Source organism: Protomyctophum bolini (assembly GCF_963924005.1).
Source record: "Protomyctophum bolini genome assembly, chromosome: 4".
Taxonomy (NCBI): Eukaryota; Metazoa; Chordata; class Actinopteri; order Myctophiformes; family Myctophidae; genus Protomyctophum; species Protomyctophum bolini.
Window position 1 is genome coordinate 3,668,934 of NC_137865.1, and position 11,219 is coordinate 3,680,152.

Here is an 11,219-nt window from a genome sequence, read left to right on the forward strand (position 1 = left end):
GTTGATTGTGATTGATGCTGTGGGGAGAACCCAAATGCAGACACACAGTGACAGCAGGTATAAATTGTATATAGTATCAGAAAACAGTGTTGTTTTTGGAAGCAGATTTCTATTTTAGTTTTTTAGTCATATAGTCTCACCCGGAATGTTTTAGTGTTTAGTCTAGTTTTAGTCGACTAAATCTACAGGTGATTTAGTCGACTACAATGTATTTTGGCGGGCCTCGAAAGCTATATACTTTCAAAATGTCCAGCTTAACAAGATCTATACCCAGCAAAAAAACCCGAATATTATTTCATTGCTGAAAATAGTTTAAACTGTACCTGAGTGGGGCGTTATATATATAAGACAAACTGGAATGGGAAATGGAATTGGTATGTTTTTTTGTGTATATAACTTTGTAATACTGACGCAATTGTGCGCAACACTCTTGAACAAGTATTGCTTTGTGGGTTTGAACTGACATACCCTTTTCATGTCAATCAAGGTCACCTTAATTCAACCCCTTTTGGTGTTTTCGGCATTGTGTCATGCTTTAGCTATTGAAAAATAGCAGATCTACAAGCTCATAGCACGGCAGCGAGTGCCGCGCTACGAGCTTGTATGTCTGCTATTTTTGAGAAATCGTTGAAAATGTGCCTCAGATCTTTGAATATATATTACAGAGTGAACATTTTAACTAAAATCTTTGCTTCTGGGGTGGTTTCTGGAATAACATATTTTCAGATGGGGTTGGTGGCCAATTACATATAATTGTTGGGGTCCTTGACATGAAATATTGAGAACCACTGATATAGAAACATAAGGTTTTTCAGAAAACTGTCAGGATTTTGAAGACATTGTTTTTAATTTCGACATCAGGCCTAAATGGGTTAATATATTTAAATTGTATGCATGTATATATTATATATATATATTTTTTAGGGTCATGTCATGTGGTCTACTGGTAGATCACGGTCTTCCTATTGGGCAGCCCTGGTTTAACCCATTAAGACCTGGTTTTTAACCCATTAAGACCTGAGGACAATTCTAAAACATTTCTTGTAAATCCTTAACAGTTTTCTGGGGGGGAAAAAACATACTGATTTAATCAGTTTAATCACCATCAGAATTATATGTATTTGGCTGCAGACCCCCAATCTGAAAAAAACCAAAACATTTTGTTCCAGGGACCTCCAGAAGCAAAGATTTGAGTTAAAAAGTTGACATTCAATCACTGTGGTAGCATTCCAACTACATTTGAACCATGATCATCGAAAACACCCCCCCCCCCCCCCTCCCCATGTTTGTGGAAATGACTTTAATGACTTAATTGACTTTATTTGCTTTTGGTTTTGGCGTATTTGTAGGCTATTGCTTTGTTTTGATTGGTTTATTTTCTGTGTATATGTTTAGCCTGGAGGCCCCCGACGAAGCCCACCCAAACGTGTGTCCTGCCATGCACCCAATCAAAAGTTATGGGGAATAGCCAATAATAAGAAGTATAGGCCTACTGTACCACACAATATAATATTATATATCCATACCATTTTATCATGTCTGATTGGGTGGGCAGCATTTTTTGAGAAATGTAGACCCACCTGAACAGGCTGAGAGTGCTATAGAGAGGCAGGGGCTGAAATGCCATAAGAGGGCACTTTTGGCCCAAAATAGCGAACATATAGCAGATCTACAAGCTCAGCTATATTTTCGAGGCTCAAACCTTGCACTCTTTAGCTATAGTGGAGATGCGGTACGTGTTATTGTATACGACATGGGTTTCGAAACAAGGAGAGGAGCGGCATTTGCATTTCTTTCACAATGTAGTTTAAATGCTGAATTCGTGGTCTGGAGAGGCCGGGCAGCTGTTTTACAAAAAAGGGGTGAAAATGTCTATGTGTGCACGTCTCTGCACCTGAACACCGTTTTCAGATCAGTGCAGTTAACCGACAGGGTGCTGATGGATATTTTACTGTTGGTCAAAGAAGGAGATAAACTGATATGCATATAGTGTTTGCATTTTCTGGGGGTTTACAGGGATTTGACCCCCAAAAACATTTCCGCCCGAGCCGCTATATATATGCGACTCGTGCTGGTACACAAATCAATTAATAATTCTGCCCACCCTATAGTTCTAGGCAGGCTATAGAACCGGCCCTGTCCTACAATGTAAATGTCTGTAAATAAACAAGACTAGAAACATACAGTACCTGTCTCAAACATTCTCTGTCAGAGTCCCCTCTGACTGTAGTTTGCGCGGCATGGCATTTGAACGCACGCCTATATATACCCTCGAACTACGGCAAGCCGCAAGTTATGGAAATTCCAAGTGAGAGGGTATAGCCTACAATGAATGACTAAATGAGCGTGTGAAATAGCAAGCGTGCAGGAGTGATTGCGTGACTCTCACTCTCAACCGGGGAGACTTTCACTTGGCCCCATATAGCATATAGGCGTCCTCGCTCTTATTCATATGGTTATTTTACTGCGCTGGTCCTGAGCGAGATTTAATTTCATGTAAATGACAAATTACGTGAACCCATTTTTAAAGGTATATTCAGTGATTTCACTCAAAAAACCTTATAGGTTTCGTTTTTGCCTTGGGACCCAAGCTTTCATCCAATCAGGATAGAGAACCAAAAACGAAACCTAAGGTTTTTTGACCCCCAGGGGTTAACTGGGGGACAGGGAGGAACTCCTTATATGGTCAGCACACTCTGTAGTAGAGAGGATTATCACAACAAAACAAAAACATAAGTGATATTTGAATTAAGTGATATCACTGAATATACCTTTAATGTGAAAAAAAAACCCAAAAAGCTCCTATCACATAAATATTCGTCGGCACCCCATGTATAGTATCTCTTATAGGACCCCCCCCTCGTTGAACTGTGTACACACACAGTTTGGTTCAGCTACTGGTCGACGTGCCCCGCCCACTTCCTGTCCACAAACAAACATCTGTGCGCGTCGGATGTCGCCTGAGGCGTGGGAACACTGGGGGGGTGGTGGGGGGGAGAGCAGTGACCCGCACATACAGACACACGCAACCAACCCACGCACGCACGCACACTCGCTCGCTCGCGCGCAATGAACGCACGCGCGCACGCACGCGTGTACAGTATATGCAGCATTATATAGTGTCTCATTCAGCAGATTATAGTTTAGTTTAGTTTAATACATTGTGAAGAAGCCTGAACCCTTATAAAGGACCACTTCACCACTTTTCAACCTGTCTTCATATAATAGGTCCTCCTCACTAATGATCATGAAAAAAAGGGCGCAATTGTTTTCTACTCTGTCTGTCTCTCACAGGAGGCGGGCTGTGCGGGCAAATCAGAAACCGTCTTCACACAGTGACATCATCGGTGGGGAATTCAAGCTAATAGAAACTGCAGGCTTTCTATAGTCCTGAAAAGTTGCAATGCGAAAATGGAAGCCATCGTTCTCACATTTTTGTAAAAGAAAATCTTGTTTAAAAACAAATCTGCCTAATGAAGATGTCACTGGAAGACCGTTTCTAAACTGCCCACAGCCCTCCTATGAGACACAGACTTGAGTAGAAACAAATCGTGCCATTTTATCATGATTATTATAAGTGGTTAAATGTTATGTTTTCTAATCAATATTAAAATCTCCAAAGTAACTATAGTAACTAAAGTTTTCAAATAATTGTAGTGAAGTAAAAGTGCACATTTTGGCTCTGAGATGTCTGTGAACGCCGCGCGTCAAAACAGACGCCTCCGTTATATCTTCAATGAACCTATCCCACACCCGCTTCGTCAGACGCGCGCTGGCACGCGTCCGTGGGCGTGGCTGGCCAGCCGCGCGGTATAGCGTTGGCGTTGCTGTGCGGCTATGACGCGCGGCAATACTGTGCCGCGTCGCTGCGCTCCCGCTTCACAGGCGGTGAAGTACATTTTTTTTTACATCTGGAATTTGTCTTTTTGCATATAGTTCATATGACTTTCACTCCGCTACATTTCCAGGACAAATATTGTACTTTTGACTATATACACTCCACCACATATCTAGGAAGGAAGAAAACTACATATCAGTTAATCACTCGTGTGCCCTATTTCAGCTGTGGGGGGGGCTTCTAAATGACAGGTGAGTCAGTATAGGAGTATAATATAGGGCAGGGGTTCTCAACCCGTGGGGTCGCGACCCCCTCGGGACACATGGCATGGCCAAAGCATTTCCGGGGGTCCCCAGCCAAAAACGTTGAGAACCCCTGGAGTATATATATAGGGTACAACAACAGCTGACAACAATGACAATTAACCCAGACAGTTGTGGGCAGAACCCATTTAGCTGTCTACTCTAAATATGAGGGGGACGACACTTAACTCTTTCAATTTCAAAAACAAGAAATTATTGCGGTGGTAAAGCACATGTTTATTTTGCATTGATATGCTGCATATGCATATAACTATAGTTTGATATACATTACAACACAGACCCTCATTTGATACCGGTCTAAACTGCAACCTAATAGTCCTACCATAAAAGAGTTTGTTTACAGAAAAGTCGGAGACCTGTTAGCCTAGCATAAGCTAGATATAGAGACATGTATTCCCTTTGTATCCACATATATGCACATATATGAACCTGAATTATATGGCAATTTATATGCAGCATAGGCTATATTCTGCATTGCTTAAAATAAAACCATAGCACCACCGTTAGACTTTTCATGTCGCACACCCCCTATAGAAGGCGCTCGCGCACCACAAGGGGTGCACGCATCACAGTTTGGGAACCACTGTTCAGAGGGTTGAAGTGGTCTGGGAAGACGCAGTCCTGAGACCCTTCCTCATCAATCACCCCCCACACACAGACACACACACACTTTGACCTTGTGGGGTTTTCCTGCTAAATTCTGCTTGTTTGTCCACCCGGTGCGTTTCCTTTGAACAGCTATGTCTACAGGGGAATGGAACCATTAACCTCAGAGGGACCCCCACACACACTGACACGTACGCACTCTTGTGTACGCACGTAACATGACACACACACACACACACACACACACACACACACACACACACACACACACACAAAAAGATCAACTAGTCAACTAGTACCAACGAGGTCAACTGGATTTACTAGTCGACTATAGTTGAATAGTCGACTAGTTGTCGAAATAAAAATCACGTTGAAATAAAAAAAACGTTCGCTCTGAAATAATATATATTCAAAGATGTGCTTGGGTGACGGCAGACTGCTGGGCGAGCGCTGGCGCTTTGGCATCATGGGAGGGTCGGATCAACATATGGAATGAATTCTGTACTGGCCATATATGGAGCGTGTCTTGAGTGTACAGGGTTTGATGAGGTCAGATCAACAAAATGGAATGTCAGAAGAGGTCAGCTCCATTATGGAGATCTAAGGGTCGCAGCGTCTTGAGTGCAGTACTTGGTGAGGTCTGGCCATATATGGAGCGTGTCTTGAGTGTACAGGGTTTGATGAGGTCAGAACAACATATGGAATGTCAGAACAGGTCAGCTCCATATATGGAGATCTAAGGGCGGCAGCGGGGACAGTGTCTTGAGTGTACAGGGTTTGATGAGGTCAGAACAACATAATGGAATGTCAGAACAGCTCAGATCCATATATGGAGATCTAAGGGCGGCAGCGGGGACAGTGTCTTGAGTGTACAGGGTTTGATGAGGGCCCAGGTAGGGCCGGGCCTGAATTTCGGGGCCTATTGAGAACTATACTAATAACTCTTGGGGCAGGCCCGTGGGCCGTCTAGCATTTGAATGGACAGGTATCAGTCAAAAGGGAGACATAGAAGAGGAAGGACGGATGGGGAAGATCAACATATGGAATGTCAGAACAGGTCAGCTCCATATATGGAGATCTAAGGGTTTGAGGTCAGATGTATAAGTTGCTGGCCGGCACCATATATGCAGATGCATAGGTTATGGTCCAGTCTTCTCCGCATGTGTGGCTATCCAGGGTTTGATGAGGTCAGTGTCGTGATCTTCATATATGGAGAGAGCCATATATGGTGGTGTGACGTGTCACAAGGCCATTCAGAGAGAGAGAGAGAGAGAGAGAGAGAGAGAGAGAGAGAGAGAGTGAGAGAGAGAGAGAGAGAGAGAGAGAGATACTGTATATATAGCCAGACAGACAGACAGACAGACAGACAGACAGACAGACAGACAGACAGACAGACAGACAGACAGACAGACAGACAGACAGACAGACAGACAGACAGACAGACAGACAGACAGACAGACATTGTTTTTAATTGCCTGTGGATTACATTCCAATAGTAAAAGCATCACTGAATAAAAGTTATAGAAAACTACATCTTGGATCCCAAGACAATTCCAATGGTTTCAGTAGTGTTACATAATTATAACCCCCTATTAAAAAATGCTCAATGCTGACAGCTGGTCATTATATACCAAATTTGGCTGGAGTCTGGACTATCTCTGTTTTGAAAGTTGATCTGATAGATAGATGTCTGCAAGGAATTAATTAGGTTGCGTCTATTTGCTACCATCTAGTGGTTAAACAGGCTCACTGCACACAGAGTCTGTCTTGGATCATTTTTCAATCACTTCAAGCCAAGGCTTTGTAAAGTTAGTCTGGATGTTCACAGACTTTCGTAAACGTAGATTCACTATTTTTGCAGTAAAAAAAAACTGAACAATCTAAAGTAAATGCAGGCATGTAAAAACAACATGGCTGCCAGTTCTGACTGCACCAGACCGTACTGAATTATGACTAGCTGCTTAGCTTGCATAAGGTCTTCATACTAGGACTTAAGTCTATGATGTACAGGTCATCAGGATTGTCCCATTCTCCAAAGAGGATAAGGTAAGGTAAAGTAAGGTAAGGTAAGGTAATTTTACTTATAAAGCACCTTTGAAAACAATTACATTAACATCGTTACAAGGTAAAATAATAAAGGATAAAACAAGAGCACACAGCAGACAGTAAAACAGCAATAACAATGAGAAACAAAGCAACGAAAACAATACATGGAACAAGCAGAACAAGACTCAACAGAAAATAGAGAGCTAATCACTATAGCAAACCAAAAATATTTACGATACAAATGTGTTTTTAGCAGCTTTTTAAAAGTATCGACTGACTGCATTTTTCAAGTTAAGAGGTGAATTATTCCAAAGAGTATGGAGCTGGCACACACATCAGCATCACAGACTCCACATTTAGAAGACAAAGAGTGTGACCGACTCATTGTGACATGAATTTGCAGGATATAATAAAGGTAGGGCCGCGGTGCCAGTGACAAGGAAGATTCCATCTACGGACCACAATGAATCCTCAACAATCCTCCTTCACTGACCAGGAAGCAGACCTGTAATATTTCAGTCACAACGAAGACATACGTGAATTGCACGGTGGTAAAACCTCCGCATAGGTCCTAATTAGACACACCCTGTGTAGCGGGTCCCAGTCCCTTAGAGAACCAGTCTACCTATACCTTCTCTTTGAGCAGTATTTATAAACAATGCTTTTGTTGGATATCATAGAAAGCCTGAAGGAGAACCCTTACTTCGGGGCCGGGTTCGGACTGGCCGGCATGGGAACAGCGCGGGCCGCGGCTCGGAGGGGAGCCCAGGCGGGGATGATCTTCTTCCGCCGGAACGACATGATGACCCTGGAGGTCTCGAGCGGGGACAAGAGCTACCGCTGGCTGCTGAGCTGGATCTCCGAGCGAGCGCGGCGCACCCAGCACCTCAGCGTGGAGACGTCCCACTCGCAGCACGAGAGCAGCGGACGCGTGCTCACGCAGTTCCACCTCCACCCCAGTCCCGGGAAACACGTCGTCCGGTATACGGGAGCAGGTGGATCCGCGTGGAGAGGACCAGAGACAAAGCGGCGACGGCGTTGGTTGGATCCCCAGACACGAGCGCCGTGGGAGTCGCTCAGCCTCACCACTCTGGGCAGAGACAGGCGGATGTTCGTCGACATCCTACGAGAAGCTCAGGAGCTGGCCCTGAAGCGGGAGGAGGGCCGCACGCTCGTCTACACGGCCGCGGGGGCCGAGTGGAGGCTGTTCGGGTCCCCGCGCCGACGCCGGCCCCTGGGCTCGGTGGTGCTGGACGCGGGCGTGGCCGAGGGGCTCCTGGAAGACGTGAGGGAGTTCACCGGGAACGCTGCGTGGTACGCGGACCGAGGGATCCCCTACAGGCGAGGGTACCTGCTGCACGTTTGCAGTTTCATCACGGCGCTGGCCGGGGAGCTGGGCTACGGCATCTGCCTGCTGAGCCTGAGCGACCGGAGCCTCTCCGACGACCGCCTGCGCCACCTGCTGAACGCCGCGCCCCAGCAGAGCATCGTGCTGCTGGAGGACGTGGACGCGGCCTTCGCGGACAGAAGAGCCCTTCTTTCGCCCGCGGGGGAGAACCCTCTGGCCTACCAGGGGACGGGACGGCTCACCTTCAGCGGCCTGCTCAACGCCCTGGACGGCGTGGTGGCCTCGTCCGAGGCCAGGGTGGTCTTCATGACCACCAACTTCGTGGACAGGCTGGACGCGGCGCTGATCCGGCCGGGCCGCGTGGACGTCAAGCAGGCACGTGGGCCACTGCACGCGCTGGCAGCTCGCCCAGATGTTCCGCCGCTTCTACCCCGATCAGCGGCCGCCGGCGGAAGCCGAGCGGTTTGCTCGGCGTGCCGCGGCCGCCCACCGTGCCATCAGCGCCGCCGAGGTCCAGGGACACTTTATGTCGTACAAAACAGACCCCGCAGGAGCTGTAGACAACGTGGACAGAATTGTGGACAAAAGTGATGAGCTCGGTTAGCTAACCACAACCCGAGGGGCTCGTTCGGATCGTGACGAATCATGACAATGAACACAATATTTTGGGCCGATCAAATAATTTATAAGACGAAAAATAAAACAAATAGTGTTGTCTCCTGACTTTCTTTTCTTCTTTCTAATGATTTGATCGTCCCAAAATATTGTGTTCATTGTCATGATTCGTCACGATCCGAATTGGCTTTGTCCGCGGCGTAACCGTCTTTAAATAAATTATATTAAAAGTGCCGATGGGAGAATGCATGGGGCTTCCACTTCCTGGGCCACTCGCTTTTCTGAAAGGGGGCGGGACTGCGGCGCTCTATAGGGCACTATCTTGTACAGCACCTTACCCATAAAGGTTTGTACCGTCCTCCAAAGAGGATGATATGATCTTCTCCAGCAATGCAACAACAGCACATCCACAGTTCATTCAAGGACCAGTAACCGGTATGCAACCAAATATGTATACAGCTTTCCATTGTAAGAAAAGGATGAATGACCCCTGCAGCAGCGTCCTACTGGAAGTAGCTGTGTAGAAGGTGTGTTCAATCAGAACTTGGTCGGTCTCTGGGTCAAGTTATCCGACGTTGTCCTGGGGCCCTAGCCATCTTGCCCTGATGATGGTGGCAGAGTGACACCATGTAGCAGGGGATGGAGTGTCTCTGGTGTTAAAAGACCAGACCATTGTGATGTGTGTCCGACTTGTGGATGTAATCGGTTTCCAATCAGATTGCAGTATCCTCCATGGATCTACATGACCGTATACACAAGACACAGGCAGAGTGGTTCATCCTCGAACCATCTGTGGGTGTGAACATGCATAAGGTACAGTAGGTTAAGGTTACAGTAAGACACAGGATGTAGATGCTATATTCGATGAGTGTGTGGTCTTCAAGCATGGGGGGGAACCTCTTCCTCTTCCAGGTGTCACTGGGGGTAATTTCATCCAGCACAAAGACACTGTGTTGAATACATGCACATCAATCTGAGCCATGTCAGTCTCATTGTAACACCACCCTCCGAAGGAATACACTTTGTGTCGCACTGCTACAGCTGCGTGTTTATTTGGTCCTCCTTTCAGATTAGCAGATTAAAATAGATCAAACAGGTAGGCTACAGTGCAGTACAGGTAGGCTACAGTGCAGTACTGTTCTGCCTGAAAGAATGTGATGTTATTAATTGAAGTTCACTTAGCCTGTTTATATCTTGCCCTTGAATACAGTGCTATATATATATATATATATATATATATATATATATATATAGAGAGAGAGAGAGAGAGAGAGAGAGAGAGAGAGAGAGAGAGAGAGAGAGAGAGAGAGAGAGAGAGAGAGAGAGAGAGACGAGAGAGAGAGAGAGAGAGAGACCCACAGTGGCCTTGTGTTTAGAGTGTCCGCCCTGAGACTGGAAGTTTGGGGTTCAGTTCGATCCCCGGCCGGGTCATACCAAAGACTGTAAAAATGGGACCCAATGCCTCCCTGCTTGACACTCAGCATCAAGGGTTGGATTGGTGGTATAGGTCCCTGTGACATACTAGCGTCATGTCCAGGGGGTGTACTTGTAGCCTATACATCAAGCTGCCTCACGCTACAGAAACAGGAGATAGGCTCCTGCCCTATGGGCCTCATGGCTCGGCAAGGCTACTTACTTACAGTTTGAGAAGCACTAGTTTTTCAGCTGGTTCAGACAGTTAATTTTAGAATGAGGGACTGAAACTAAAACATGTAATGTGAGAGAGAAAGAGTTTCCCTGTAGGTTATGAAGACATGTAATACAACTCTAAATCTAAAATAAGAAATTATTGTCAGAAATAACAAACAAAAAAAGTCATAAACACTGTCCTTAAAGAACAACAAATCAGATGTGTAGTTTAAATGTGAAGATTTATTAAGCTGTGATCTGGCACCAACAACATAGCATGGCTTTATTTAGGAACATGCCATGGCATAATGCACATGGCATTCATTTTAACCTGTAAATTCTATATAGCTGTATTTCTTCAAAATGGATTTCAAAACTTGTATACGATGTAAATGAGGATAATATTGTAGCTTAACATCATGTAAATAACTTGTGGAATTATACTGACATCAGATGAAGTGTATTAAATGAGTTAAATGTGAGTTTTACAAAGATTATAAGGCATAAATTCTAACTGGCAATAGAACTACCCTATGTCTGCTCAGCAGCAGCTGTGTGGGCGTGGCCACACAGCCCTGTCCTGCTGAGTGTTGCCAAGTCTGCTTATTATAAGCGACGTTGGTCTTTGGTTTATCTGTAAAGCCGCTGTTAAATATATATTATTATATTTATTTATTTTTTGTGTGTCACGCACCCCCAAAAGTATATTCATGGTTTTGAACAGACAAAAAGAGAAACAGACAAAGAGAAAGAGATGTAGTCGGTACACTGTTTTGTATAGCTCCTGTTATGGTTTCCGGCCTCATCTGCCTGA

The 11,219-nt window shown here is 45.3% G+C and overlaps 1 pseudogene across 1 annotated transcript; it reads left to right on the forward strand.

The window, feature by feature from the left end:
- The first annotated feature begins 7,471 nt into the window (after positions 1-7,471).
- On the forward strand, positions 7,472-8,765 carry LOC308313881 (mitochondrial chaperone BCS1-like; annotated as a pseudogene). Its single transcript has one exon. The product of its transcript is annotated as a mitochondrial chaperone BCS1-like (transcript).
- Positions 8,766-11,219: the final 2,454 nt, after the last annotated feature.